This window comes from Pongo abelii, chromosome 12, assembly GCF_028885655.2.
Source record: "Pongo abelii isolate AG06213 chromosome 12, NHGRI_mPonAbe1-v2.0_pri, whole genome shotgun sequence".
Lineage (NCBI taxonomy): Eukaryota > Metazoa > Chordata > Mammalia > Primates > Hominidae > Pongo > Pongo abelii.
Genome location: NC_071997.2, coordinates 78,402,003 through 78,429,903, shown reverse-complemented (window position 1 = coordinate 78,429,903; position 27,901 = coordinate 78,402,003). Strand labels below are relative to the sequence as shown.

General features: G+C 42.8%; 1 protein-coding gene and 1 pseudogene across 2 annotated transcripts in view; one reads left to right on the top strand and one right to left on the bottom strand.

Moving 5' to 3' along the window:
• Positions 1-27,901, top strand: part of ACYP2 (acylphosphatase 2) — a 343,289-nt gene that overhangs the window by 9,975 nt on the left and 305,413 nt on the right. The window lies entirely within an intron of this gene.
• Positions 25,832-26,816, bottom strand: LOC100439944 (quinone oxidoreductase-like; annotated as a pseudogene).

Below are 27,901 nucleotides of genomic sequence, written 5' to 3'. Positions count from 1 at the left end.
ACTTGGCTCGCAATCAGTCTGACTGGTTGCGGAAAGAAACCAGTCAGAGATACTTTCAATTTTCCATTTGCCACGCAGAAAAAGGGGAGGGGGGTTGCAAAGGGAGTGACCTCTGGTCCTTTTATTACTTAGTTTTGGAAAGTTGGGGTTTTCCTTTAGATTTAGTTCTAGGAAGTCAGTGTGAATCGGCCTTAGGTTACCTGCCACCCGACCCTATTCTCCTGCTTCAGAAACAATAGGCTACACCATATAGCCAAGGTCTATAATAGGACACATAATCCAGGTTTGTGTAAGTACACTCTGATGTTTGTATAATGATGAAATCGCCTAACAATACATTTCTCAAACATATCTCCGTCATTAAGTGACGTATTTATTTAATGATAAAAAATTTATTAAAACATGTATTTGATATTTAAATACTAAAAGAGTTTTTCAGCACCACCAAAGCTTTTTGTGTTTCTTCTTTTTGTCAAGCTATGAATAATGTAGGAGGTGACAGCTTCCCTCATAATCAAATATAGTAAAGAGATGTATTGTGTTTTTTAATGGTAGTTGAAAAAATTCACAATAGAGTCAGTGAAGAGATAATAACTAATGCACAAAGAGGACGTACACTCTTTCCACCTACCCCCCAGTTTTTATATGTATAAATAGAACAGGCTTTGCTCACAGACAATGGAATTATCTGCATGTGTAATTTGAATAGCCAGCAAGACATTCACACTTGATCACATCTGATATTTGAAATGCTACTATTTCCAATCTATTTCTTTGTACTAAGCAGAATACCTTTTGAAATTTACAGACACATAAGAGGTATAATATATCAAATCCCTAGTTCTCCAGCGTGTATTATATATTCATTAATTCAGTAAACATTTATTTATGTCCCCAGAGTGCCAAGTCAGAGATCGTTAGATGAATGACACAGTACCTGTCCTCAAGCAGTTCACTTTCAGTAGACTGACAGATATGAAAACAGACAAAACTATAACCAAATGTCAGCTGGGGTTTACCTATATCTTAAGATATCTAGATAAAACTAATTCAAACTCCCTTCCACCTACTGCCTAGAATTCAATTGCTCATCCAATAGTTTTATCAATTTTGAAAGGTGGGACTTATATTTTTATGGTCACTCTCATCTCTAACCTTTGACTCTTGCTAAACTACCCCTGTTGAGTGATTGTCTTAGCATGAGGCTTCTGTTGTCCCAGTTTGGCACTGCTTCAACTCAAATGTTAAGCCTGGCTATTTTCCTTGATTTTCACAATTTCCATACAACAAATCCTTCACACAAGACTGTTGTGTGTGTGTATGTGTGTGTGTGTGTGTGTGTGATATAAATAGGTTCAGGGAGAACCAGGGATTTATATGCTGGAAATATGAACAACCTATAAGTTAGCATGAAATATTCCTTTTCCTAAAGATCCATTTCTGCATGGTTCCTGTTATTATGGAGCTCACTGGTTAGAGAGGGGCAGCCAGACAGTAAACAACTCACTTCACAGGTACTTAGTTATAATTTTATTAGATGCTTTAATAGGATAAATGTTGCTCTGGTTATGTAGAACAGGGGTACCTGGACTAGGATGCGAGGCCTAGACCAAATTCTTTGAGGAAGCAACATTTGATGAATGAAGACTTGTGGAGAAGGATGATTAGAAATGATTTGGCTAAGAAAATAGTGTGGGCCAGGCATAGTGTGGCTCACGTCTGTAATCCCAGCACTTTGGTAGATCAAGGTAGGAGGATCACTTGAGCCCAGGAGTTCAAGACCAACCTGGACAACATGACGAAACCCCATCTCTACAAAAAATACAAAAATTAGCTGGGTGTCGTGGCATGTGCCTGTAGTCTCAGCTACTTGGGAGGCTGAGGTGGAAGAATCACTTGAACCCAGGAGATTGAGGCTGCAGTGAGATGTGATTGCACCACTGCACTCCAGCCTAGGCAACAGAGCAAGACCCTGTCTCAAAAAAGAAAAGAAAACAGTATGAATGGAAGCTTGAGGTAGAGGAAGAATTTGGCTTGTATGAGAAATTTAAAAAACACCCATATGCTCAGGGAGCGAGATTAAGAATAGTATATACGGCTGAAGCAGAGTTAGATCATGTAGCACCTTGTAAATTGGGTTAAGAATTTTGGATTTTTTCCAAAAAGCTGCTTCAGATATGTCAATACAGTGCTATGGGTAGTAACCAAATACTTGGAGGAAGCTGAAGGGGTGACATCTGGCTCATCAAGTCTTGAAAGCAAGTTAATAAGCATATCCCCAGCAAAGGCATTGGTATGTAGAAAGACCAAGAGTTTTCAGTGGGCCCAGTTAAGCCAGGGAACAATGAGTACAATGTGATAGGAGCACAGAAAATGTATATCATGGCAAGAAAAGAGACAAGAAGGTAAACTGAGGCCAGATTACAAACAGTCGTGGATGCCCTCCTAAGGTGCTGGATGCTGGGGGTTTATCCTGTAAGCATTGAGGTAGGGGCATGACACAAGGAGCCTTGTGGTTTAGAAAGATGACTCTGGGCATTATCATCATCATCACCATCGTCGTCATCATAACAAACGTACCCAGCACATTGAAGAGGCAACCCGTGGTGGGACAGTGAGGTGCTTTAGAGGTAAATGATGAAGGCTAATAAATGCCTTAGTAGCTAGCAATTAGGAACAAGAGCTAATTTAAACTTCACGCCAAAACTAGGTGAGGAAATTATAGCCCAGTCCCACCTGAACATAGATGGAGAAACTCAACAAAAATTCTGGCCAGGCGAGGCAGCTCATGTTTGTAATCCCAGCAATTTGGGAGGCCAAGGCAGGTGCATCACCTGACGTCAGAAGTTTGAGACTAGCCTGGCCAGCATGGTGAAACTCCATCTCTACTAAAAATACAAAATTAGCTGGGTGTGGTGGTGCATACCTGTAATCCCAGCTAATTGGGAGGCTGAGGCAGGAGAATCTCTTGAACCCGGGAGGTGGGGGTTGCAGCAAGCCAAGATCGCACCATTGTACTCCAGCCTGGGCAACAAGAGCGAAACTTAAAAAGAAATTCAAGTGAATTGAATCCAGAAAAGTGTGTGTATACATATATTATATTATATATTATATATATAGCATATATATATAATATATATAGTATGTATATAAAATACATTGGGACCAAGCAGGGTTTATTGCAGGTACACAGGGCTAGTTCAATGTCAGAAAATCTACCAATAAAATTCACCACCTTAATGCAAGACAAACCAAGACAAAACAAAAGCCAACATCTTAACAAATGTTGTAGGATGAATGCAAAAAAAGCATTTATTAGTCCATGATAACAATTTTTATCAAATAAGAAAATAAAAGTGAACTTCTTAAAACCTGATAAAATGTTTATCAATCTCTGTACCTAACAATGAAACTTTGGAAGCCAACACATTAAACTCAAGAACAAAACAAGGATTTTAATTTTATGAATAAATTGGTCCAGGTTACACAGCATTAATAAACAATCCCAAAATCTCAGTGGCTTAGGATTTAGCATTTTTTTTTTTTTGAGATGGAGTCTCGCTCTGTTGCCCAGGCTGGAGTGCAGTGGCGCGATCTCTGCTCACTGCCAAGCTCCGCCTCCCAGGTTCATGCCGTTCTCCTGCCTCAGCCTCCCGAGTAGCTGGGACTACAGGCGCCCGCCACCACGCCCGGCTAATTTTTTGTATTTTTAATAGAGACGGGGTTTCACATTTAGGCAGGATGGTCTCGATCTTCTGACCTTGTGATCCGCCTGCCTCAGCCTCCCAAAGTGCTGGGATTACAGGTGTGAGCCGCTGCGCCTGGCCAGGATTTAGCATTTTTTCATACTATATTCCATCTCAGGTCAAAAGGGGATCCTGCTTCATGTTCTCACTCCAGGACCCAGGCTGATGGCTATCTGGAAAATACCCAACAGAAATGTGTGTACGTATATGCATGTATGTTCTCCAAAAGATATCTACTTAAATATTCATAGCAGCACTACCCCAAAGAGTCTAAAATACAGAGCTATCCAAATACCTATCAACATATCAACAGTATAATGGATAAACTGTGTTTATGTTTGCACAATGAAATACCACTGCTTTAGTTGGGATATTTGACCCTCCAAAGCTCATGTTGCAATTTAATCCTCAGTGTTGGAGTTGGGGCCTGATGGAAGGTGATTGGGTCATGGGGGCGGATCCCTCATGAATGGCTTGATGATCTTCCCATAATGATGAGTGAGTTCAGGTTCTATTTGTTCCCATGAGATTTCACCTGAAAGCGAGCTGTTTAAAATAGCCTGGTTGACCAGCGCTCGGTGGCTCATGCCTGTAATCCCAGCACTTCAGGAAGCTGAGGTGGGAGGAGTACCTGAGGTCAGGAATTTGAGACCAGCCTGGCCAACATGGTGAAACCCCATCTCTAGTAAAATACAAAAAATTAGCTGGGCATGGTGGTATTCACCTGTAATCCCAGCTCCTCGCGAGGCTAAGGCAGGAGAATCCTGGAGGCAGAGGTTGCTGTGAGCCGAGATCATGCCACTGCACTCCAGTCTGGGCAACAGAGTGAGACTCCATCTCAAAAATAATAATAATAATAATAATAAATAAATAAATAAAATAAAATAGCCTGGCACCTTCCCTCTTTCTGTTGCCTCCTCTCTCACCATGTGCTCTCTGCATATGCTGTCTCTTCTTCCCCTTCCACCATGAGTGGAAACAGCCTGAAGCTCTCACCGGAAGCAGATGCCAGCACTATGCTTCCTGTACAGCCTGCAGAATCTTGAGCCAAATAAACCTCTTTTTTTTTTTTTTTGTTTTTTTGATGGAGTCTCACTCTGTTGCCCAGGCTGGAGTGCAGTGGCATGATCTCAGCTCAATGCAACCTCTGCCTCCTGGGTTCAAGTGATTCTCCTGCCTCAGTCTCCTGAGTAGCTGGGATTACAGACACACACCACCACACTCAGCTAATTTGTGTATTTTTAGTAGAGATGGGATTTCACCATGTTTGCTAGGCTGGTCTGGAACTCCTGATCTCAAGTGATCCTCGGCCTCCCAAAGTGCTGAGATTACAGGCGTGAGCCATCAAAACCGGCCATTTCTTTTTTTAGATGGAGTTTCACTCTGTTGCCCAGGATGGAGTACAGTGGCATGATCTTGGCTCACTGCAACCTCTGCCTCCTGGGTTCAAGTGATTCTCCTGCCTCAGCCTCCCGAGTAGCTGGGATTACAGATATGCACCACCATGCCCAGGTAATTTTTGTGTTTTTAGTGAGAGGCCAGTTTCACCATCTTGGCCAGGCTGGTCTTGAACTCCTCACCTCAGGTGATCCACCTGCCTTGGCCTCCCAAAGTGCTAAGATTATAGGTGTGAGCCACCGCACCCAGCCAAACCTCTTTTCTTTATAAATTATCCAGTCTCTGGTATTCCTTTATAACAACGCAAATGGACTAGGACAACTACACAGCAATGAGAATGAAAAATGCACAAATACATGCAACAATATGGATGAATCTTGAAAACAGAATGTTGAAGCAAAATCAGACACACAAGAGCATGTTCTGTATGATTCCATTTCTGTGTTATAACAGGCAAAACTAATTTGTGATATGAGAAGTTCACAAAGTGGTCACACCTGAGGGTAGGGTACAGCATGGAAGAGGACATGAAAAGGCCTTCTGGAGTTCTGGTTATGTCCTGTTTCTCCATCTGGGAGATGGTTACATGAGCGTGGTTAGTATGTTAAAATTCATTGAGCTGTACATTTATGATACGTACCTTTTTATAGATGTGGATTATGCTTTTATATATGTATACAAAGTTAAAAAAAAAGGAAGCAGTTCCAGACTTCTTTACAAAGTGTAGGCTCCTAATTCCCATTTAGCAAAGAGAAAAAAGTAGTTCGTCTACAGGTTTTTGGGTAAACAGAAGTTTTAGTTTCTCTCGGATAAATGCCCAGGGGTGCAATTGCTGGGTCAAATGGTAGTTGTGTGTTTCATTTTGTAAAGAAAAAACTGTCAAACAGTTTTCTAGAGTGGCTGTATCATTTTACATTCTCATCAGCATTGTATGAGCAATCCGGTTTCTCTGCCAATACCTGATGTTGTCACTGCTTTTTATTTTAGCCTTTCTGATAAGCGTGCAATGATCTCATTGTGGACTTAATTTGCATTCTTCTAATGAATAATGATGTTGAACAGGAACATGCTTTTATGTGCTTATTTACCATTTTTATATCCCCTTTGGTGAAATATCTGCTCATGTTTTTTGCATGTTTTCTAATTGGATTGCTTGTGGGGTTTTTTTTGTTTGTTTTTTGGTTTTTGGATTGCTTGGTTTTTAACTGTTGAGTTTTGGGAGTTCTTTATATAGTCCAGATACTATTCTTTTGTCAAATATGTGGTTTGCAAATATTTTATTTCTGTAGTTTGTCTTTCATCCTCTTAAAGGGATCTTTTACAGAGCAAAAGTTTTTAATATTGATGAGGCCCAGTTTATCAATTTTTCCTTTAACGTGTCAAACTTTTAGTGTGAGATCTAAGAACTAGGTTGGGCATGGTGTTGCGCACCTGTAAGCCCAGTGACTCGAGAGACTGAGGCAGGAGGATTACTTGAGTCCAGGAGTTCAAGACCAGCCTGTGCAACGTAGCAAGACTTCATGTCATATTAAAAGAATAATAATAATAATAATCTAAAAACACTTTGCCTAGTCCTAGATTCCAAAGTTCTTTTTCTAAAAGTTTCATAGTTTTATGTTTTACATTTAAGTCCGTGATTCATCCTTAGTTAGTTTTTATATGTGGCATGACATTTAGGTCAAGGTTTATGTTTTGCCTATGAATGTCCCAAGTAATTCAGTTTTATTTTTTATTTATTATTATTTTTAGACAGGGCCTTGCTCTGCCACCCCGGCTGGAGTGCAGTGGCATGATCTCAGCTTATTGCAACCTCCACCTCCCAGGTTCAAGTCATCCTGTTTCTTCAGCCTCCCGAGAAGCTGGGACCACAGGCATGTGCCACCATGCCTGGCCATATATATATATATATATATGTATTTTGTAGAGACAGGGTTTTGCCATGTTGCCCAGGCTGGCATTGAGCTCCTGGGCTCAAGCAATCTGCCTGTCTGAGCCTCCCATGGTGCTGGGATTACAGGTGTAAGCCACCATGCCTGGCCCATAATTCAGTTTTTGTTTCGTTTTGTTTTGTTTTGTTTTTTTGAGACAGAGTCTCACTCTGTCACCTGGGCTGGAGTGCAGTGGCACGATATTGGGTCACTGCAACCTCTGCCTCCTGGGTTCATGCGATTTTCCCTGCCTTAGGCTCCTTAGCAGCTGGGATTACAGGTGCGCGCTACCATGCCCAACTATTTTTATTGCATTTTTAGTAGAGACGGGTTTTTGCCATGTTGGCCAGGCTGGTCTTGAACTCCTGACCTCAGGTGAACTGCTGCCTCGGCCTCCCAAAGTGCTGGGTATTACAGGCGTGAGCCACCACGCCCGGCTTATAATTCAGTTTTAAATAACACCATCTGAAGGCCACCAAGAGTCCGGTCCCAGTAGGAATATTCCAAACCCAGTCATTTCTTCTCATCGTTACTCTAACATGCAGTGGAAAGGCTATCAGGCCAGCATATGCCTGCTGGCACCATCCACTATTATGATCTACTGTGAGCCAATACTTAAATAAGAAGACATATCTTTCAATAACAAAAAGTAAGATTGGTAGACAATTCTTTTTTTTTTTTTCTTCACAGACAAGGATTCCTAGGCTCAAGCAATTCTTCCTGCCTCGGCCTTCCAAAGTGCTAGGATTATAGGCATGAGCCACCATGCCCCGCCTGACAAATCTTGAGTCAGATATTAGTAAAACAAAGAATATATTTGCCCAGTTCTTTTAGGGCATAGTCCTGCTAAAATGCACCTAATGTATGTATTTAGGTTACTTATCGTAATGGACAACTGTAATTGCTTTTGGCTGCCCAGCATCTGAACCCACTTGCTAGATTGGGGACATCTCCCATTATCTAGGTCTTGGTGGGAAGTAGGCTCTGACCTCTAACTTTAGAAGCCTAAGGGATGAGATTCACCCTCTACTAACTCCCCTGACAGCCTTGTGACCCAGATTTAGCCACTTTGTACTTTGTGTCTTGAGTAAGCAATGCCAAGATGAAGGGATGATAAGTGATATTGGATCTGTGGTAGCTCTAGTATTATCAGTTTGGCATTGAGGCTGTGTTTATTGTGAGCAGTGGCTGCCTACAGTGGCCATTATGTCAAATACTAGAGATGTCATATGTTGGTGGTGGCAGCAGCATCTCCACCAGACTGTTCCTGCCACTCCTACTTCCTTGGTCCCAGCCAATTGTTTGAGAATGTTTTCATCATTTCTCATCACTTCTGTGAGTTACATAAACCCTTTTCTTTTTTTTTTTGAGATAGATTCTCGCTCTGTTGCCCAGGCTGAGTGCAATGGTGTGATCTCGGCTCACTGCAACCTCTATCTCCTGGGTTCAAGCAATTCTCCTGCCTCAGCCTCCAGAGTAGCTGGGTCTACAGGCAGGCACCACCACACCTGGCTAATTTTTGTATTTTTAGTAGAGGCAAGGTTTCACCATGTTGGTCATGCTGGTTTTGAACTCCTGACCTCAAGTGACCTACCCGCCTCGGCCTCTCAAAGTGTTATGATTACAGGCATGAGCCACCACTCCTGGCATATAACACTCTTCAGTAAATTCATCTTCTGTTTAATTTAGCCAGAGTTCACTTCTAACAATCAAGATAGTTGATATATCAAGAATCCTAGCTGGGAGCTGTGGCTCATGCCTGTAATCCCACCACCTTGGGAGGCTGAGGCAGGTGGATCACCTGAGGTCAGGAATTTGAGACCAGCCTGGCCAACATGGTGAAACCCCAAATATACTAAATATACAAAAATTAGCTGGGCATGGTGGTGGCCACGTGTAATCCCAGCTACTTGGGAGGCTGAGGCAGGAGAATCTGTTGAACCCAGGAGGCAGTTTGCAGTTTGCAGCAAGCCGAGATGGCACCATTGCACTCCAGCCTGGGAGACAAGAGCAAAACTCCGTCTTACCAAAAAGAAAAAGAATCCTCACTTTCAGCAAATTAGCGTAAAGCAGTGGTTGAGAGAGCTTCTACTCTCAGAGTTTCTGATTCAGTAGGTCTGGAGATGACCTAAGAATTTGCGTTTTTTTTTTTTTTAAGCAGAGTCTCACTCTGTTGCCGAGGCTGGAGTGCAGTGGCGCCATCTAGGCTCACTGCCAGCTCCGCTTCCTGGGTTCACGCCATTCTCTTGCCTCAGCCTCCCGAGTAGCTGGAACTACAGGTGCCCGCCACCAAGCCTGGCTAATTTTTTATATTTTTAGTAGAGACAGGGTTTCACTGTGTTAGCCAGGATAGTCTCGATCTCCTGACCTTGTGATCCGCCTGCCTCGGACTCCCAAAGTGCTGGGATTACAGGCATGAGCCACCATGTCCTGTCGAGAATTTGCGTTTCTAACAAGCTTCCAGGTGATGCTGCTGGTCACGTGTTCAAAGGTATGCTGCTGGTCATCATCAGATGTTGTGATTTTATAATTTTCTCTCAAATGTTGCTGAGTAGTGTTCCATTCTATGAACATACCATAGTTTGCTTATCCATTCATCTGTTAATGGACATTTTGGTTGTTCGCAGTTTCTGGGTATTACAAATAAAGCTTCCATAAATATTCATGTATAAGTCATTGTGTGGACATATAACTACTTTTCTCTTGGATACATACCTAGGCATAGAATGGCTGGTGTATGTGTAACTTTTTTTTCTTTTTTTTTTTTGAGATGGAATTTCGCTCTTTCACCCAGGCTGGAGTGCAGTGGTGCGATCTTGGCTCACTGCAACCTCTGCCTCCTAGGTTCAAGTGATTCTCCTGCTTTCAGCCTCCTGAGTAGCTGGGATTACAGGCATACACCACCACACCCGGATAATTTTGTATTTTTAGTAGAGACGGGGTTTCTCCATGTCGGTCAGGCTGGTGTCGAACTCCCGACCTCAGGTGATCCACCTGCCTCAGTCTCCCAAAGTGTTGGGGTTACAGGTGTGAGCCACCGTGCCTGGCCATATCTCATCTCATATATTGATTTTACCTCATTCACCCTGCTCCAGGCACTCCGACCTTCTCTCAATTTTTTTTAAGTTTTTTATATTGATTTATTTATTTTTATTTAGAGATGAGGGCTAAGTATGTTGTACAAAATGGAGTGTAGTGGCTATTCACAGGTGCGCTCATAGGGCACTACAGACTCAAACTCTTGGCCTCAAGCAATCCTCCTGCCAACCCTCCCAAGTAGCTAAGACTACAGGCACATGACACCACACCCAGCTTCTTTCAGTTTCTTGATCAAGCCAAGCTTTTTCACAATGTAAGAGCACTTGCCTGTCTTTCCCTCCTTCCTTCCTCCCTCCTTTCCTACCTCTTTCCTTCCTTTTTTCCCCTTCCTTCCTTCCTTCCTCCTTCCCTCCCTCCCTCTCTCCCTTTCTTCCTTCTTTCTTTCTTCCTTCCTTTCTTTCTTTCCTTCCTTTCTTTCCTTCCTTCCTTCTTTTTTTCTTTCCTTCCTTCCTTCTTTCTCCTTCCTTCCTTTCTTCTTTCTCCTTCCTTCCTTCCTTCTTTTCACCAGCGTCATAGTAAGCACTTACTTTTAATTTTAACCTAGTGAGTGAACCAAGCACTTAAATTTACTCTAAGTGCAATGGAAACCTATAGACAAGTTTTTAATCAAGAAAATGATATAAATTGATTTAAACTTTCAAAAGATCTCTCCTGACTCTGAATGGACGATAGATTATAAGAGGATAAGAATGAAAGTAGTGTGACTAATTAGGAGGCGTTTTCAGCAATTCAATGAGAGATGACAATGGCTTGTATCGGGGTAGAAGTAGTGCCGACAGTGAGAAGTAGTCAGAGATGAGAAATATTTTGGAGGTCAGGTGCGGTGGCTCACACCTGTAATCCCAGCACTTTGGGAGGCTGAGGTGGGCAGATCACCTGAGGTCAGGAGTTCGAGAACAGCCTGGCCAACATGGTGAAACCCCGTCTCTACTAAAAATACAAAAATTAGCTGGGCATGGTGGTGTGCGCCTGTAGTCCGAGCTACTCGGGAGGCTGTGGCAGGATAATCACTTGAAACCAGGAGGCTGAGGTTGCAGTGAGCTGAGACCACACCACTGTACTCCAGCCTGGGCGACATAGTGAAACTCCATCTCAAAAAAAAAAAAAGTTTTCCAGTGAGGGGAAGCAAAAGAAGGAGAAGTAACTTAAAGAGAATACGCATCAGAAAAAAGGTTTTATGGCCAGCCATGGTGGCTCACTCACACCTGTAATCCCAGCACTTTGGGAGGCCAAGGCAGATGGATCACTTGATTCCAGGAGTTCGAGACCAGCCTGACCAACATGGTGAAACCCTGTTTCTACCCAAAATACAAAAATTAGCCGGGTGTGGTGGCGCATGCTTAAGTCCCAGATACTTGGCAAGCTGAGGCATGAGAATCGCTTGAACCCAGGAGGCAGAGGTTGCAGTGAGCCGAGATGGCACCACTGCACTTCAGCATGGGCGACAGAGGTTGACAAGAAAAGGTTTTTGTTTTGTTTCACTTTCTCAGATAAGAGATGCTAGCCCATCTTTGGGATCAGAAATCAGAAGTTATTAGAAAGAGAGAGATGATGGTGTGGAGAAGGAAGGATTAGATCCAAAGGGCAGGAGTGAAATGATGGGAGGAGGGACACGCCCACCGTTGAAACTGGAAGGAAGAAAAAAAAAGTACAGGTGCAGATTGAATCATAGATTTGGGAATCAGGCCGGGCGTGGTGGTTCACGCCTGTAATCCCAGCGCTCTGGTGGGCAGATCACCTGAGGTCAGGAGTTCCAGACCAACCTAGCCAACGTGGCAAAACCCCATCTCTACTAAAAATACAAAATTAGCTGGGCGTGGTGGTGGGCATCTGTAGTCTCAGCTCCTCGGGAGGCTGAGGCACAAGAATCGCTTGAACCTGAGAGGCGGAGGTTCCAGTAAGCCAAGATCATGCCACTGCACTCTAGCCTGAGTGACAGAGTGAGGGAAAAAAATGGATTAAAAAAAAAAGATTTGGGAATCAAAAGATAAGCTATTTCTGGTAGTCTCTATTTTCCCAGAGAAGTAGGCAACACCCTCAGTTGAGAGTAGAGGGCTATGGAAAAGACGTGGAAGTTAAGAGGAAAAAAGTAGAAAGTTGAGAATTTGTAGAGTAAGGAAGAAAATAATTTGGGAAAGAGGATGTATAATATAGGAAACTGGGCCAGGCGCGGTGGTTCACGCCTGTAATCCCAGCACTTTGGGAGGTCGAGGAGGGTGGATCACCAGGTCAAGAAGTTGAGACCATCCTGGCTAACACAGTGAAACCCCGTATCTACTAAAAATCATACAAAATATTAGCCAGGCGGCTGGCGTAGTGGCTCACGCCTGTAATCCCAGCACTTTGGGAGTCCGAGGTGGGCAGATCACAAGGTCAGGAGATCGAGACCATCCTGGCTAACACGGTGAAACCCCTTCTCTACTAAAAATACAAAAAATTAGCTGGGCGTGGTGGCAGGCGCCTGTAGCCCCAGCTACTCGGGAGGCTGAGGCAGGAGAATGGTGTGAACCCAGGAGGCGGAGCTTGCAGTGAGCAGAGATCGCGCCACTACACTCTAGCCTGGGTAACAGAGCAAGACTCCGTCTCAAAAAAACAAACAAAAAAACCCAAAATATTAGCCAGGCATGGTGGCACGTGCCTGCAGTCCCAGCTACTGGGGAGGCTGAGGCAGGAGAATCACTTGAACCCAGGAGGTGGAGGTTGCAGTGAGCCAAGATTGCACCACTGCACTCCAGCCTGGGTGACAGAGTGAGACTCAAAAAAAAAAAAAAAAAAAAAAAAAGAGGAAACTGGCAGGAAAGAGGTCATGCTGGGGTGGACTATGAGAGGCAATAATTCGAAATTATATCGTAGAAATACTTCAACCTCTACCAAGACCTACTTCAAAAGGAAAATCTTGTGTTGAGTAGCAGTTAAAAATGGAATAAGATATCAGGCCTTCAACCAAATAGTTCTTAATAGCCCAAAACTACTATAGGATAACAATTTTATTCCCAAATTATTCTAGAACTGAACATCTGAAATGCAGTGACCAAAAGCCAGTCAACCAATCTTCCACAGCCTAATACACACACATAAAATATACCTCTGGCATTACATTATAACTTCCTCCATCAAACAAAACAGGAAGAGTGGTTATGTTTGGCTGATAGTGTTAGATGGTCTGTGATGTAGCGTTTCCGTTATATTCTGAATTTGAGTTGGTATACTATGTGACAGTTCTTTATATATATGTTTTCAACACCGCCATGACAAGAGTGTCTTTCTGTTTTTGCGTCAGTGTCTCATGAAAACAAGGCATAAAGAATATTCAAAAGAAATTTTAAGAATCTTTGTTATCTGAAGGACATATCTTTAGTGCATATTCTGTCTCTCATAGTTGCTAAACTCCAGCTGCAGCTCTTCTGTCAGAGAACTGCTCTGTCCCGCCCATCTATCCCATTATGACTTTCAGTTGTGAGATGAAGATATTCTGTTTGAAAAAAAAATTGGTTCCTCTAAATAGAGAAATGTCCAAATAGCTACTTTAGTCTCTTCTTTAATCTCAAGTTAAATCAGAGAAAAGATTTCAGCATGTATAAAACATCCGTATCTACAGTGACCTTGGTGTTTTTCTCAATGCATAAATCGTCACATTTCTTCATTTTCTAGTGCATGAAATAATTAAACTTAAAGTATCTTCTTTAATTCTAGACACATTTAATTCAATGCTATTATTATTTATTTATTTATTTATTTATTTATTTTTGAGACGGAGTCTCTTTCTGTTGCCCAGGCTGGAATGTAATGGCACGATCTCAGCTCACTGCAACCTCCGCCTCCTGGGTTCCAGGGATTTCCAGCTAATTTTTGTATTTTTAGTAGAGACAAGGTTTCATCATGTTAGCCAGGCTGGTCTTGAACTCCTGACCTCAAGTGATCTGTCTGCCTCGGCCTCCCAAAGTGCTAAGATTACAGGCGTGAGCCAGCTCGCCTGGCCTCAATACTATTAATTTTTTACTTATGTAAATTTTGTAGGGTGTGACTTCCCACATATTTCCAAAGCATTTTTATATTTAACACTTAAGACCCACAATGGGCTGGGCATGGCGGTTCACGCCTATAATCCCAGCACTTGGGGAGGCCAAGGCGGGCGGATCACCTGAAGTCAGGAGTTTGAGACCAGCCTGGCCAACATGGTGAAACCCTGTGTCTACTAAAATTACAAAAAATTAGCTGGGCTTGGTGGTGGACGTCTGTAATCCCAGCTACATGGGAGGCTGAGGCAGGAGAATTGCTTGAACCTGGGAGGTGGAGATGGCAGTCAGCCTAGATTGTGCCACTGCACTCCAGCCTGGGCAACAAGAGCGAAACTCTGTCCCCACCACCCAAAAAAAAAGACTCACAATGTACAAACAGCTGTTCTAGGCATAGCTGGTTCTAAGAGAATAAGATTCCTTGATAGATACATCCAGCTTTTCTATTTAGAGTTGTGTAGTTTTGGGTCTTTCAGGGAGCAGACACTGAAATAAAGTTGGAAGTGCAAGAAGTGTAGGGGGTGAGATGGTGATGGGGATGTACACCTGTGAGAGATAAAAAAGGAGGATGGAGGATTGGGTAAAGAAAGGCTTCAGATCTAGATGCTGATCTGATATCTGTGAAAGGAAAGAGGGGAGTAAAGAGGATTGGGCCGGGAGAGCCTGAGACTTTGATATATATTGAGCAAAGTCTCAGCCTACTTAATGGGGAGATGAAGAGCAAAGATTGCCTGTTAAGAGAAGTTTTGCACTGGGTAGAACTGGTCCTGTTAATGCTGCCATGATCAGCCACTGGTATGGGCTCCCTGGGAAGATCATAACCTCAGCTTGCTGTGGTAGATTCCAAAGGTGCTGCAGCTGATGGCCATTAGCTAAGTGCATTCTTTCAGCTAAAAGGAGATCCAAGCAATGTACTTTCATGCCTGCTACATCAGCTGTGCCCCTTTTGCTAATATTGCTCTCCTCACACATTTCAGATCTATGCTTCACAAGTACAGAGCATGAACTGTTGCACTGTCTCCTAATTCTTCTTCTTTGACCATTCCTTCATCTCTGTATTAAATACTTTTGGCAGATTAATCTTTCTAAAAGATCATTTTTACCTTGTCAGTCTTTTGCTCAAAAATGTTGCATCTCCCTATTATGTACAAAATAAAGCCCAGACTATTTAGCCTGATACTCAAGGCTGACACAAGACTAGCCCCAACCTACCATTCTGTTTTTATATAACTTTGTGTCCTCTGTGGTCAACATGTGTGGAACCTATTCACTATCTCCCCAACATTCGTTTATATTTACAGATCTCTTGTTGCTCGCATAATACCTTCTACCCCATTTGACAAACCATTCTCTCTTCTATCTACCTATCAAAACCAAACCTATCTTTGAAGGATTACATTTACTCTCCTATAGAAAGTATAGTAGGTATACTATAGTATAGTATAGTATTGACCCTTCCTCAGAAGTATATCAATATGTCTCCCCCTTGTTCATATTTTTCCTCCTTTTTGAAATTATTATTATTGTTTTTTGAGACAGAGTTTTGTTCTGTTGCCCAGGCTGGAGTGCAGTGGTGCAATCTCAGCTCACTACAACCTCTGCCTTCCGGCTTCAAGTGATTCTCATGCCTCAACCTCCTGAGTAGCTGGGACTATAGGCATGCACCACCAAGCCCGGCTAATTTTTGTATTTTTAGTAGAGACAGGGTTTCACCATGTTGGTCAGGCTGATCTCGAACTCCTGACCTCAGGTGATCTGCTCTCCTCGGCCTCCCAAAGTGCTGAGATTACAGGTATGAGCCACCGCACCCGGCTATATTTTTCCTTCTTTTAGTACTCAAGTTTTAATGAGAACATATCTCTTTTTCAGCTCTGTCATTTCCTTTGGTGTAATAGGAACACAGTGTTTATAGCTTAGCAACTCCTCCATGATTGAATTAAGAGATAGATGGGGAATAGATTAAGAAGCCACTACAGAATTGCAAAAAATAAAATAAAATAAAGTGAGTTAAAATGTCAGGGTAATATAGGAAAATACATTGGGAAATGAAAAAACACTCCATGTGACTGTTTCACGGAAATGAATGACCCTCTTCCTCTTCTGTTTCTTTCTTAGGTAAAGACTAGGGCAGAATTCTTTACCCAAGGTTCAGACCTATTGAGGCTATTTATGAATAGACTTTGGTGGTGTTTGCTAATCAAAAACTCTTTGAAATGTATAAAAAACCTTGTATACACGTGTATGTGCATTTTTTCTAGGAATAGGATCTGTCTCTTTTATCTGATTTTCAAGGGGTCTGTGATCATAAAAGGATTTAAAACAATTTGACCAGAATTTGGGGCCTTAGAAGAGAGGTCAAGCAGTGTTGAGAATGATTTGGCAAGTAGTAGGTCACTGGTAATCTTAAAGAAAATAGATTCTGAAGAATGAAGAAAGCAGAAGCCTATATCCCCAGGAATTGAAGAGTGAGTGGGTGGTGAGGATGTGGAGGTAGCCGATACAAACTTTTCCTCCCAGAAATGTATCAGTGAATGAGAATAAATCTATATGATAACTTAAGGAACTATAGGATCAGGGGAAGAGTTTGGTTTGGATGGGAGATACTTGAGCATATTAACAGAAAAAGTGAAAGGGGATGATTAATAAACAAATTGGTTGGGAAAGTGTCTGGGTAGTCCGGATTTATGCTGTGGCAACAGCCCCAAAATATTAGTGACTTAACACATAAAAGTTTATTTCCAGCTGGACACAGTGGCTCATGCCTGTAATCCCAGCACTTTGGGAGGCTGAGAGGGGTGGATCATTTGAGCCCAGGAGTTCAAGACCAGCCTGGGCAACATAGGAAGACCCCCACTGCTACTAAAAATACAAAAATTAGCTGAGCATGGTGGCCTCCACCTGTATTCCCAGCTACTTGAGAGGCTGAGGATGGAGGATGGCTCGAGCCTGGGAGGCAGAGGTTGCAGTGAGCCAAAATTGCACCACTGTACTCCAGCCTGGAGGACTGAGTTTAAAAAAAAAGAAAAGAAAAAAATTTCCCTTCTAATGCAAACTCAAGTATAGACTGCTGCCCTCCATGCTGAGATTCACGAATGCAGGCTGTTTCATTCTTTGGGCTCTCTGTTCATGACTGAAGGGGAAGAGACTAGAGTCATGTGGAGGGATCCCACGGCCACTGTTCTGAAGTGACACCTGTTACTTCCATGCAAGTTTCATTAGTGAGAACTTGTCACATGGCCATGCTTCATTGTTGGGGAAGGGTAGGCAACTGTAAAGGAAACACAAAAAAGGATGTGGGAGGATATAATTATCTCTGCTACATAAAGGGATTAAGAAAAAAAGTAAAGGGAATTCTGGGCAGTTGGCAGTGGCACAGTTTTTTAATAGCCCCAAAACTTGCCACAAACACAGATAGAGTAACTCGGATCGCAAAACCTAAAACCTGCAAACAACATCAATAGCAAGTTTATGAACCCTCAAATATATACATCCTGGGAGATGTCATGAGAGCAACAAGATTCACAGGTGAGAGGAGGCAGAGGGAGCTAAATAAAACAAAGCCAAAAGCCGAATTACCAAAACATGCCCGAGAAGGAAGGAGTCCCACTTAGTGAGTGAAATCTTAGAGGGCCCATCTGAGGATAGCAGTCAAAATCAGAGAGGAACTTCATGGGCTCCATTTTGCAGGCGAAACCAAGAGAACTGTGGGAAGATTGGATGGTGCTGGAATGTTCTAGCCCCTTTGGGTCAGTGCTGAAAACCAACCTAGCACCCTTCCAGGATGAAGCCCTGCATAGGAGAGACGCTGCTAGGACAAGACATAAAACAGGCCCTGTTTTATAACCACCACAAACAGTACATTAATTAAAGAAACTTCAAATCTGAAAATTAATCCCCTGGTCTATTTTCCATAACAATCATTTTCAGTAGCATTGTCCAATCTCACATTTCAGAGAGCTTGCGATGAGACTACCTGGCACCATTAAAATACTTTAATAATAAAATACAGTAAACACAAAGACCCTCTCTCCCATGATCAAATTCCCAGGGAAAATTAAAGTGCAAAGATTAAAACCCCATGCAAATTAGTCCAAAGGAATTAGTGTCTGAAGTCAAATCCACTTGCCCTTGAGATTTAAACTTCGAAGAAATTAATGTTCAGAATTCATCATCTCTGTATTTTACCCAATCTTAATTAGAGGGGTTCTTAAACCTTAAATACGGTTGGGATTTTTTTTAAGCAGTTACAGCTTGGACAGAAATTTTATTAATTTACTATCAAGTCTCTCACTGAGCTTCTTAGGGGTCCAAAAAGTAAATAACACCCAAAATTATTATAGTTTTGTCCCCACACCCATCAAATTTAGAAAAAGCTATTCCCCAGACTTTTGTGTAGTTATTCCAAGAAAAAGTATGTCCCCAGAGCCTGTTAATTGGTGTTGCCAAATACCAGGTCAGAGGCTGATGTCAGAGGTGTGAGGAAGAGAAACTCTGAGTTTTAGCTTTACCAAGGTAGTTGATCTGACATAAGGTTTCTGGAATCCATGATCTGTAAACATAAACTTAATTATAAGATGTTAAATTTGGCACTTTGAATTTTCCATTTCTAAGGGGGAAGGTTTTCCTTTTCATTTAGAAAAACCTGTGTCAGTCAGGATAGGCTGGGCTATGCTGTGATAACGCAGAACATCAAATTCTTAAAGACTTGAAACAACAAGTTAATTTTTCACTCATACTACACATTAATTGAGAAGTGACAGAGTTCTGATCACACTACATTCATTTAAGGAACTGGAAGTTGGAGTTGCAACAGGTTTTTTTCATGATAACCCCAGCAGGGGCAAGGGAATGTGATAAGATGTTCCCTGGCTCTGAAAATTTCTGCCCATAAGTAGAACACATCTTTTCCACTTACGTCACTTCCATTCCCATTTCTTTGGCCAAACCACATCATATGGTCTTCTAACTTCAAAGGGGATATGGAAGGGCAACCTTGCCTTTGAGCTCTAAGTTATTTCCCCTTCAGTGGTACATTTAGGGTGAGTTTTGTCCACTAATGCTGCTGTGAAATATCTTGTGAGCTGACAATTTTAGTCCTTGGCCACAGGCTGCTGTGACTGCTTTCAACTATAGCATAGCTTAAACCAATGTTCCCCGAACTAGTAGGATCAAAAGAATCTCCTGGATGCGCATTAAAAATATTGATTCCTCGGCTGAGTGTGGTGCCTTGTGCCTATAATTTTAGCACTTTGGGAGGCTGAGGCAGGAGGATTGATTGAGGTCAAGACTTCAAGACCAGCCTGGACAACATAGTGAGACCTCTGTCTCTACAGAAAATTTAAGAATTAGCTGGGCATGGTGGCACACACTACCATAGTAGTCCTAGCCACTTGAGAGGCTAAGGTGGGAGGAATACTTGAGTCTGGGTGTTTGAAGCTGCAGTCACATGTTTGGTGCCTGTGAATAGCCACTGCACCCCAGCCTGAACATAGTGAGACCTCGTCTCTAAAAAAAAATAAATTTAAAAATATGTATTTTTTATTTTTGAGATGGAGTTTTGCTCTTGTCGCCCAGGTTGAAGTGCAGTGGTGCAATCTCAGCTCTCTGCAACCTCCGCCTTCTGAGTTCAAGTAATTCTCCTGCCTCAGCCTTCCAAGTAGCTGGGATTACAGGTGCATGCCACCAAGCCCAGCTGATTTTTGTATTTTTAGTAGAGATAGGGTTTCACTATGTTGGCTTGACTGGTCTCGAACTTCTGACCTCAGGTGATCCACTCACCTCGGCCTTCCAAAGTGCTGGGATTACAAGAGTGAGCCACTGTGTCTAGCCAAAAATACTTATTTCTGTGTCCTATTCCTGCAGAAATGATTCAGTAGATTTGGGGTAAGGCCCAAGTATCTGACTTCTGAAAATACCCTCTGTTAGGCCAAGGAAATCTTCCTCCTGCCATAGCTTGGTTGTTGCTGTTGTTTTCAATAGACTTAATAGTTTAGAGCTGTTTTAGGTTCACAGAAAAATTGCGTGAAAAGTACAGAGAGTTCCCATATTTCCCCGTCCCCACACATGCACAACCTCTTCCACTATCAACCTACCCCACAACAGTCATACATTTGTTACTATTAATGAACCTACATTGACCCATAATTATCACCCAAAGTCCATAGTTTACATTAGGGTTCACCGTTGGTGGTGTACATTCTATGGATTTTGACAAATGTACAATAATATGTTTCCACTATTATAATATCATACAGAATAATTTCAATGTTCTAAATATCCTCCATGTCCTGTCTATTCATTCCTACTCTCCCTTAACACCTGGCAACCTCTGATCTTTTTACTGTCTCCACAGTTTAGACTTTTCCAGAATGTTATACAGCAGGAGTCATACAGTATGTAGTGTTTTCCAATTGTCATCTTTCACTTAGTAGTGTGTATTTACATTTCCTCTATGTCTTTTCATTACTTGATAGCTCATTTCTTTTTTTTTTTTTTTTTTTTTTGAGACGGAGTCTTGCTCTGTTGCCCAGGCTGGAGTGCGGTGGCACAATCCTGGCTCACTGCAACCTCCGCTTCCTGGGTTTAAATAATTCTCCTGCCTCAGCCTCCCTAGCAGCTGGGATTATAAGTGCACACCACCATGCCTGGCTAATTTTTGTATTTTTAGTAGAGACAAGGGACAGGGTTTCACCATGTTGGTCAGGCTGGTCTTGAACTCAACTGATTCACCTGCCTCGGCCTCCCAAAGTAGCTGGGATTACAGGTATGAGCTACCATGCCTGGCCATTTTATTTTATTTTATTTTTTTGAGATGGAGTTTCGCTCTTGCTGCCCAGGCTGGAGTACAATGGTGCGATTTCGGCTCACTGCAACCTATGCCTCCCAGGTTCAAGCAATTCTCCTGCCTCAGCCTCCTGAGTAGCTGAGATTACAGGCATTCACCACCACACCTGGCTAATTTAGTATTTTTAGTAGAGACGGGGTCTCTCCATGTTGAGGCGGATCAGGTGATCTGCCCGCCTCGGCCTCCCAAAGTGCTGGGATTACGGGCGTGAGCCACCATGCCCGGCCTTTTATTTTTTATTTTTTGAGACAGAGTCTCACTCTGTCAACCAGGCTGGAGTACAGTGGCGTGATCTAGGCTCACTGTAACTTCCACCTCCTGCGTTCAAGTGAATTCCTGTGCCTCAGCCTCCCAAGTAGCTGGGATTACAGGCATGCACCATCATGCCCAGCTAATTTTTTTATTTTTAATAAGGACAGGCTCTCACCATGTTGGCCAGGCTGGTCTCGAACCCCTGGCCTCAAGTGATCCTCTTGCCTCAGCCTCCCAAAGTGGTGAGATTACAGGTGTGAGCCACTTCACCCAGCCCAGCTCACTTATTTATTTATTTATTTATTTATTGAGATGGAGTTTCACTCTTGTTGCCCAGGCTGGGGTGCAATGGTGTGATCTTGGCTCACCACAACCTCCACCTCCCAAGTTCAAGCGATTCTCCTGCCTCAGCCTCCTGAGTAGCTGGGATTACAGGCATCCACCACCACATCCGGCTAATTTTTGTATTTTTAGTATAGATGGGGTTTCTCCATGTTGGTCAGGCTTGTCTTGAACTCCTGACCTCCGGTGATCCGCCCACCTCGGCCTCCCAAAGTGCTGGGATTACAGGCGTGAGCCACCGTGCCCGACCCAGAGCTCATTTCTTTTTAACACTGAATAATGTTCAGTTGTCTGGATGTACCACAGTTGATATATCCATTTACCTATTGTAGGGTATCTTGTTTTTTTCCCCCAGTTTTGGCAATTATGAATAAAACTGCTATTAATATCTATGTGTAGGGTTTTGTGTGAACATGTTTCAACTCATTTGGGTAAATACTGATACCAAATGTGACTGCTGGATTGTATGCTAAGAGTATGTATAGTTTTATAAAAAACTGTCAAACCATCTTCCAAAGAGCCTATGCCATTTTGCGTTCCCACTAGCAACAATGAGAGTTTCTGTTGATCTAGCTCCTCGCTAGCATTTATGTATAGTTTTATAAAAAACTGTCAAACCATCTTCCAAAGCGCCTATGCCATTTTGCGTTCCCACTAGCAACAATGAGAGTTTCTGTTGATCTAGCTCCTCGCTAGCATTTATTGTTGTCAATGTTTAGGGTTTTGGCCATTCTCATAGATGTGTAGTGGTAGCTCATTGTTTTTGTTTTGTTTTTTTGTTGTTGTTGTTTTGTTTTTTGTTTTTTTTCTGAGATGGAGTCTTGCTTTGTCACCTAGGCTGGAATGCAATGGCGCGATCTTAGCTCACTGTAACCTCTGCCTCCCAGGTTGAAACGATTCTCCTGACTCAGCCTCCCGAGTAGCTGGGACCACAGACACGCGCCACCATGCCCGGCTAATTTTTTTTGTATTTTTAGTGGAGATGGGGTTTCACCACGTTGGCCAGGCTGGTCTTGAACTCCGGACCTCAGGTGATCCACCCACCTCGGCCTCCCAAAGTGCTGGGATTACAGACGTGAGCCACTGCACCCAGCCTACCTCATCATTTTAATTTGCAATTCCCTAATGACATATTCTGTTCAGCATCTTTTCATATGCTTACCTGCCATCTGTGTATCTTCTTTGGTGAGGTGTCTGTTCAGGTAGTTTAGCCTTTTTTTTTTTTTTTTTTTTTGAGTCGGAGTCTCGCTCTGTCACCCAGGCTGGAGTGCAGTGGCACGATCTTGGCTCACTGCAAGCTCTGCCTCCCGGGTTCACACCATTGTCCTGCCTCAGCCTCCCAAGTAGCTGAGACTTCAGGCGCCTGCAACCATGCCTGGCTAATTTTTTTGTATTTTTAGTAGAGACGGGGTTTCACAATGTTAGCCAGGATGGTCTCGATCTCCTGACCTCGTGATCGGCCCACCGTGGCCTCCCAAAGTGCTGGGATTACAGGTGTCAGCCACTGCACCCAGCCTGAAGGCCTATGGTTTCTCTTTTCTGTTCCATTGATCAAGATCAATTCATTTATTCATTTGACACATTTATACATCTTTGTCACTGTAGCTTTACAGTAAAGTCTTGAAATCAGGTAGTGTCAGTCCTCTGACCTTGTCCTTCTCCCTCAATATTATGTTGGCTGTCCTGGGTCTTTCGCGTCTCCATATAAACTTTAGAATCAGTTGGTTGACATTCACCAAATAACTTGCTAGAATTTTGATTGGAATTGCACTAAATGTGTAGATCAAGTTGGAAAGAACTGACATCCTGATAATATTGAGTTTTCCTAATCATAAACATGGTGTATTTCTCTTTAAAAAATATATAGGCCGGGCGTGGTGAGACTTCATCTCATTCTGTCACCCAGGTTGCAGTGCAGTGGCTTGATCACAGCTCACTGCAGGCTCAACCTCCTGGGATCAAGTGTTCCTCCCACCTGAGCTTTCTGAGTAGCTGGGACTACAGGCATGCACCACGACGTCCAGCTAATTTTTTAATTTTTTTTTGAGACGAAGTCTCACTCTTGTCCCCAAGGCTGGAGTGCAATGGTGTGATCTCGGCTCACTGCAACCTCCGCCTCCTGGGTTCAAGTGATTCTTCTGCCTCGGCCCCCGGAGTAGCTGGGATTACAGCCTCTTGCTACCACGCCTGGCTAATTTTTGTATTTTTAGTAGAGACGGGGTTTCACCATGTTGGCCAGGCTGGTCTAGAACTCCTGACCTCAGGTGTTCTGGGATTACAGGCATGAGCCACCGTGCCCGGCCTCTAGTTTTTTAATTTTTTGTAGAGATGGTGTCTTGCTATGCTGCCCGGAACTTCTGGGCTTGAACTTCTGGGCTTAAGTGATCCTCCTGCTTCGGCCCTCCAAAGTGCTGAGATTACAAGTTTGAGCCACTGTGCCCAGTCAGTATCTCTCTCTATTTATTTAGTTCTTCTTAGATTTGTTTATTTATTTACTTTTTGTTTTCCCAGACAGGGTCTTGCTTTGTCACCCAGGCTAGAGTGCGGTGGGCAATAACAGCTCACTGCAGCCTTGATCTCTTGGGCTGAAACGATCCTCCAGCCTCAGTCTCAGTCTCCCAAACAGTACAATACAGGTGCCTGCCATTATGCCTAGCTAATTTGTTTTTTGTGCGAATGGATGTCTCACTTTGTTGCCCAGGCTGGTCATGAACTCCTGGCTTCAAGCAATCCTCCCACCCTGACCTTTTTTTTTTTTCCCTGAAACGGGGTCTCACTCTATGGCCCAGGCTGGAGTGCAGTGGCACGATCTTGGCTCACTGCAACCTCCGCCTCCCAGGTTCAAATGATTCTGCTGCCTCAGCCTCCCGAGTAGCTGGGACTACAGGTGTGCACCACCACGCCTGGCTAATTTTTGTATTTTTAGTAGAAACAGGGTTTCACCATGTCGGCCAGGCTGGTCTCAAACTCCTGACCTCAGGAGATCCACCCTCCTTGGTCTCCCAAAGTGCTGGGATTTCAGGTGTGAGTCACAGCACCTGGCTGCTTTTTTTTTGTTTGTTTGTTTTTGTTTTTAATTTTCTATAGATTTTATTACACATTATTATGTTATGAGAAAAATGCAGATCATTCTTAATTTATCAAATCTGTGAGCATATTAATTTCAAATTTCAACAAAAATATATGACCCTCACCACACAAACAGGTAACTCTAAATCTACTCTGAAAATATAATCAATTGATAAGTATTACCTATTTGGAGACTATGTATTATATGAAAGATAAAGAGATAAAGCTCCTATTCTCACAGAACATATGGGTTCATTGGCAGCCAACCAATAATGAAATGAATATTGTAATATTTGGGAAAATACTGAGAAAACTAATAAATTGTCCTGGACATTATTTATTCTTGCCTTTACAAAAGACTTATAGGGCCGGGCACGGTGGGTCACGCCTGTAATCCCAGCACTTTGGGAGACCGAGGTGGGTGGATCACCTGAGGTCAGGAGTTCGAAACCAGCCTGGCCAACATGGCGAAACCCCGTCTCTACTAAAAATACAAAAATTAGCTGGGTGTGGTTGTGGGTGCCTGTAATCCCAGCTACTCGGGAGGCTGAGGCAGGAGAATCACTTGAACCTGGGAGGCAGAGGTTGCAGTGAGCCGCGATCGCGCCAGGCCACTCCAGCCTGGGTGACAGAACGAGACTCTCTCTAGGACTTATAGATCCAGATGAGATTAGTTTAGAATAGAGGTTTTTAGTCCAGAAAATGTTCAAAGTCTAATACAGTCATGGCTAATCAGAGACTAGAGAATCTTTATAAAGGTAAGGAGACTTGAAAACCGCTGGAAACTGAGCAGTCTTATTTTGAACTAGCAAGTTTTAATCAAAGGTATGGAATTAATCAAGTATCAATTAAGAATTACTGGAATGCACCCTCATGCCAAATGACCACTAACATGCTATTTCCTACTATGATGACTCCTAGATTTGAGACAGATGGCCTAAAAAATATTGCTAGCTATACAATGAATTTTACTCTTTTGCCTCTGCTTTCTAAAGAAAAATCTTATTTTTTCACATAAGAAACTCACAGAATCGAATGTTAATTAAAGAAAAGATAGGGTAAGTACAACTGGGAGAAAGAGAATACCTCTAATTACATAGGAAATCCATGGAATAATTAATCATTATAAGAGAATAATCATTTTCCAGTAGCCCCACTGCCATGAATTATATTTTCATGAGCCTGGGCCACCTTCTCCAGTGGATATTGAGAACCTATTACAGGTTTCAACCAACCAATTTCCATTCCAGCTTGAAGGGTGGCTGCATATTGCTGAAATTCCTCCTTTGTTGAGGAAAAGAGAGTAACTCCAATTATACCCGACTCCTTTGCCATGGTGTTCCGTGGGTTTATTTCAATAGTACCTCTGTTGCCAACAACTATCACTCATCCTGTATGTGACAGAAGACTCAAATCTTTACTAAGATTTACATTAGTTAACATTTCAATAATTACGTCAATTCCCTTCTCACCAACATATTTCTTAATTTTGTCAATATAATTAAGTTCTCTGTGACTGAACACTTAATGGACTCCATTTTGCAAGACAACCTTTTGTCCTTCCTCAGTACCAGCAGTGCCCAAAACCTTTAAGCCATAAACTCTAGCAATTTGGCATGCTGCTAATCCAACTTCTCCACTCACCCCATGAACCAGAACACCCTCCAGCTTCCACACGGGCACTGTGGAATTAGAGGTCAATAAGCACTAAAATACAGAATACTGATGGCAGCTCCTTGTTTAAAGTCCAGTTTTTCAGGCAGTTTGTAAACTGTGGTCTGCTGCAAGATCGTACTTTGCATAGCCCCCAGAGATCATGCTGCTAGTGAAAACTCTGTCAGACACCTTTCTTGAAAGCAGATGCATTATCTCTAACAGCTTCTATCACCCCAGCCACATCTGAGCCAGGAGTATAGGGTAAGGGTGGTTTTCTACTATAAGTACCAGAGTGAATGTATGTCTCCATGGGGTTGACACCACATGCATAGACCTTGATTAGAACCTGATGGTCTTTTGGAATTGGTACTGCAATATCCGACTGCAGTTTCAGGACTTCTGGTCCACCAAATTCAAAAACTCTAACGGCTCTCATCAACTTCTGTCCAGTCACCATGGTGATCTAGATAGGGACTCGAGAGTGGGAATTAACAGCTGCGAGGGTGGCCAGGTGTGGTGGCTCAGGCCTGTAATCCCAGCAGTTTGGGAGGCTGAGGCAGGTGGGTCACGAGCTCAGGAGCTCGAGACCAGCCTGACCAACAAAGTGAACCATCTCTACTAAAAATACAAAAATTAGCCGTGTGTGGTGGCTCATGTGCGTGTAATCCCAGCTACTTGGGAGACTGAGGCAGGAAAATCCCTTGAACCCGGGAGGCAGAGGTTGCAGTGAGCCGAGATCATGCCACTGCACTCCAGCCTGGGCAACAGAGCAAGACTCCGTCTCAAAAAACATAACGTAACGTAACATAACATAACATAACATAACATAACATAACATAACATAACATAACATAACATAACATCTGTGAGGCTTCTTCAGATTCCACAGGAGGAGGCCTGCCACACTGTCTCCAACTTTTGCCTTTTTAAAGAAGTTTTAATTTATATAACATAGTTGTACGTGTTTTTGGGGTATATGTGGGGTTTTTTTTGTTTTGTTTTTTAAGAGATGGAGCCTAACTATGTTGTCCAGGCTGGTCTCAAGCTCTTGGGTTCAAGTAATCCTCCTGTCTTGGCCTCCCAAATTGCTGGGATGACAGGTATGAGCCACCACACCTGGCCACATGTGATATCTGATACATGTATACAATGTGTGGAATGATCAAGTCAGGGTTATTGGCATGTCAATCACCTCAAACATTGATCTTTTCTTTGTGTTGGAAACGTAACAATTCTCTTTAGCTAGTTTGAAACACACAATAAAGTATTGTTAACCATAATTTCCCTAACATACTATCAAATACTAGAACTGATTTCCTCTATCTGTATTTTTTTTTTCTTTTCTTTTTTTTTCTTTTATTATTATTATACTTTAGGTTTTATGGTACATGTGCGCAATGTGCAGGTAAGTTACATATGTATACATGTGCCATGCTGGTGCGCTGCACCCACCAACTCGTCATCTAGCATTAGGTATATCTCCCAGTGCTATCCCTCCCCCCTCCCCCCACCCCACAACAGTCCCCGAAGTGTGATGTTCCCCTTCCTGTG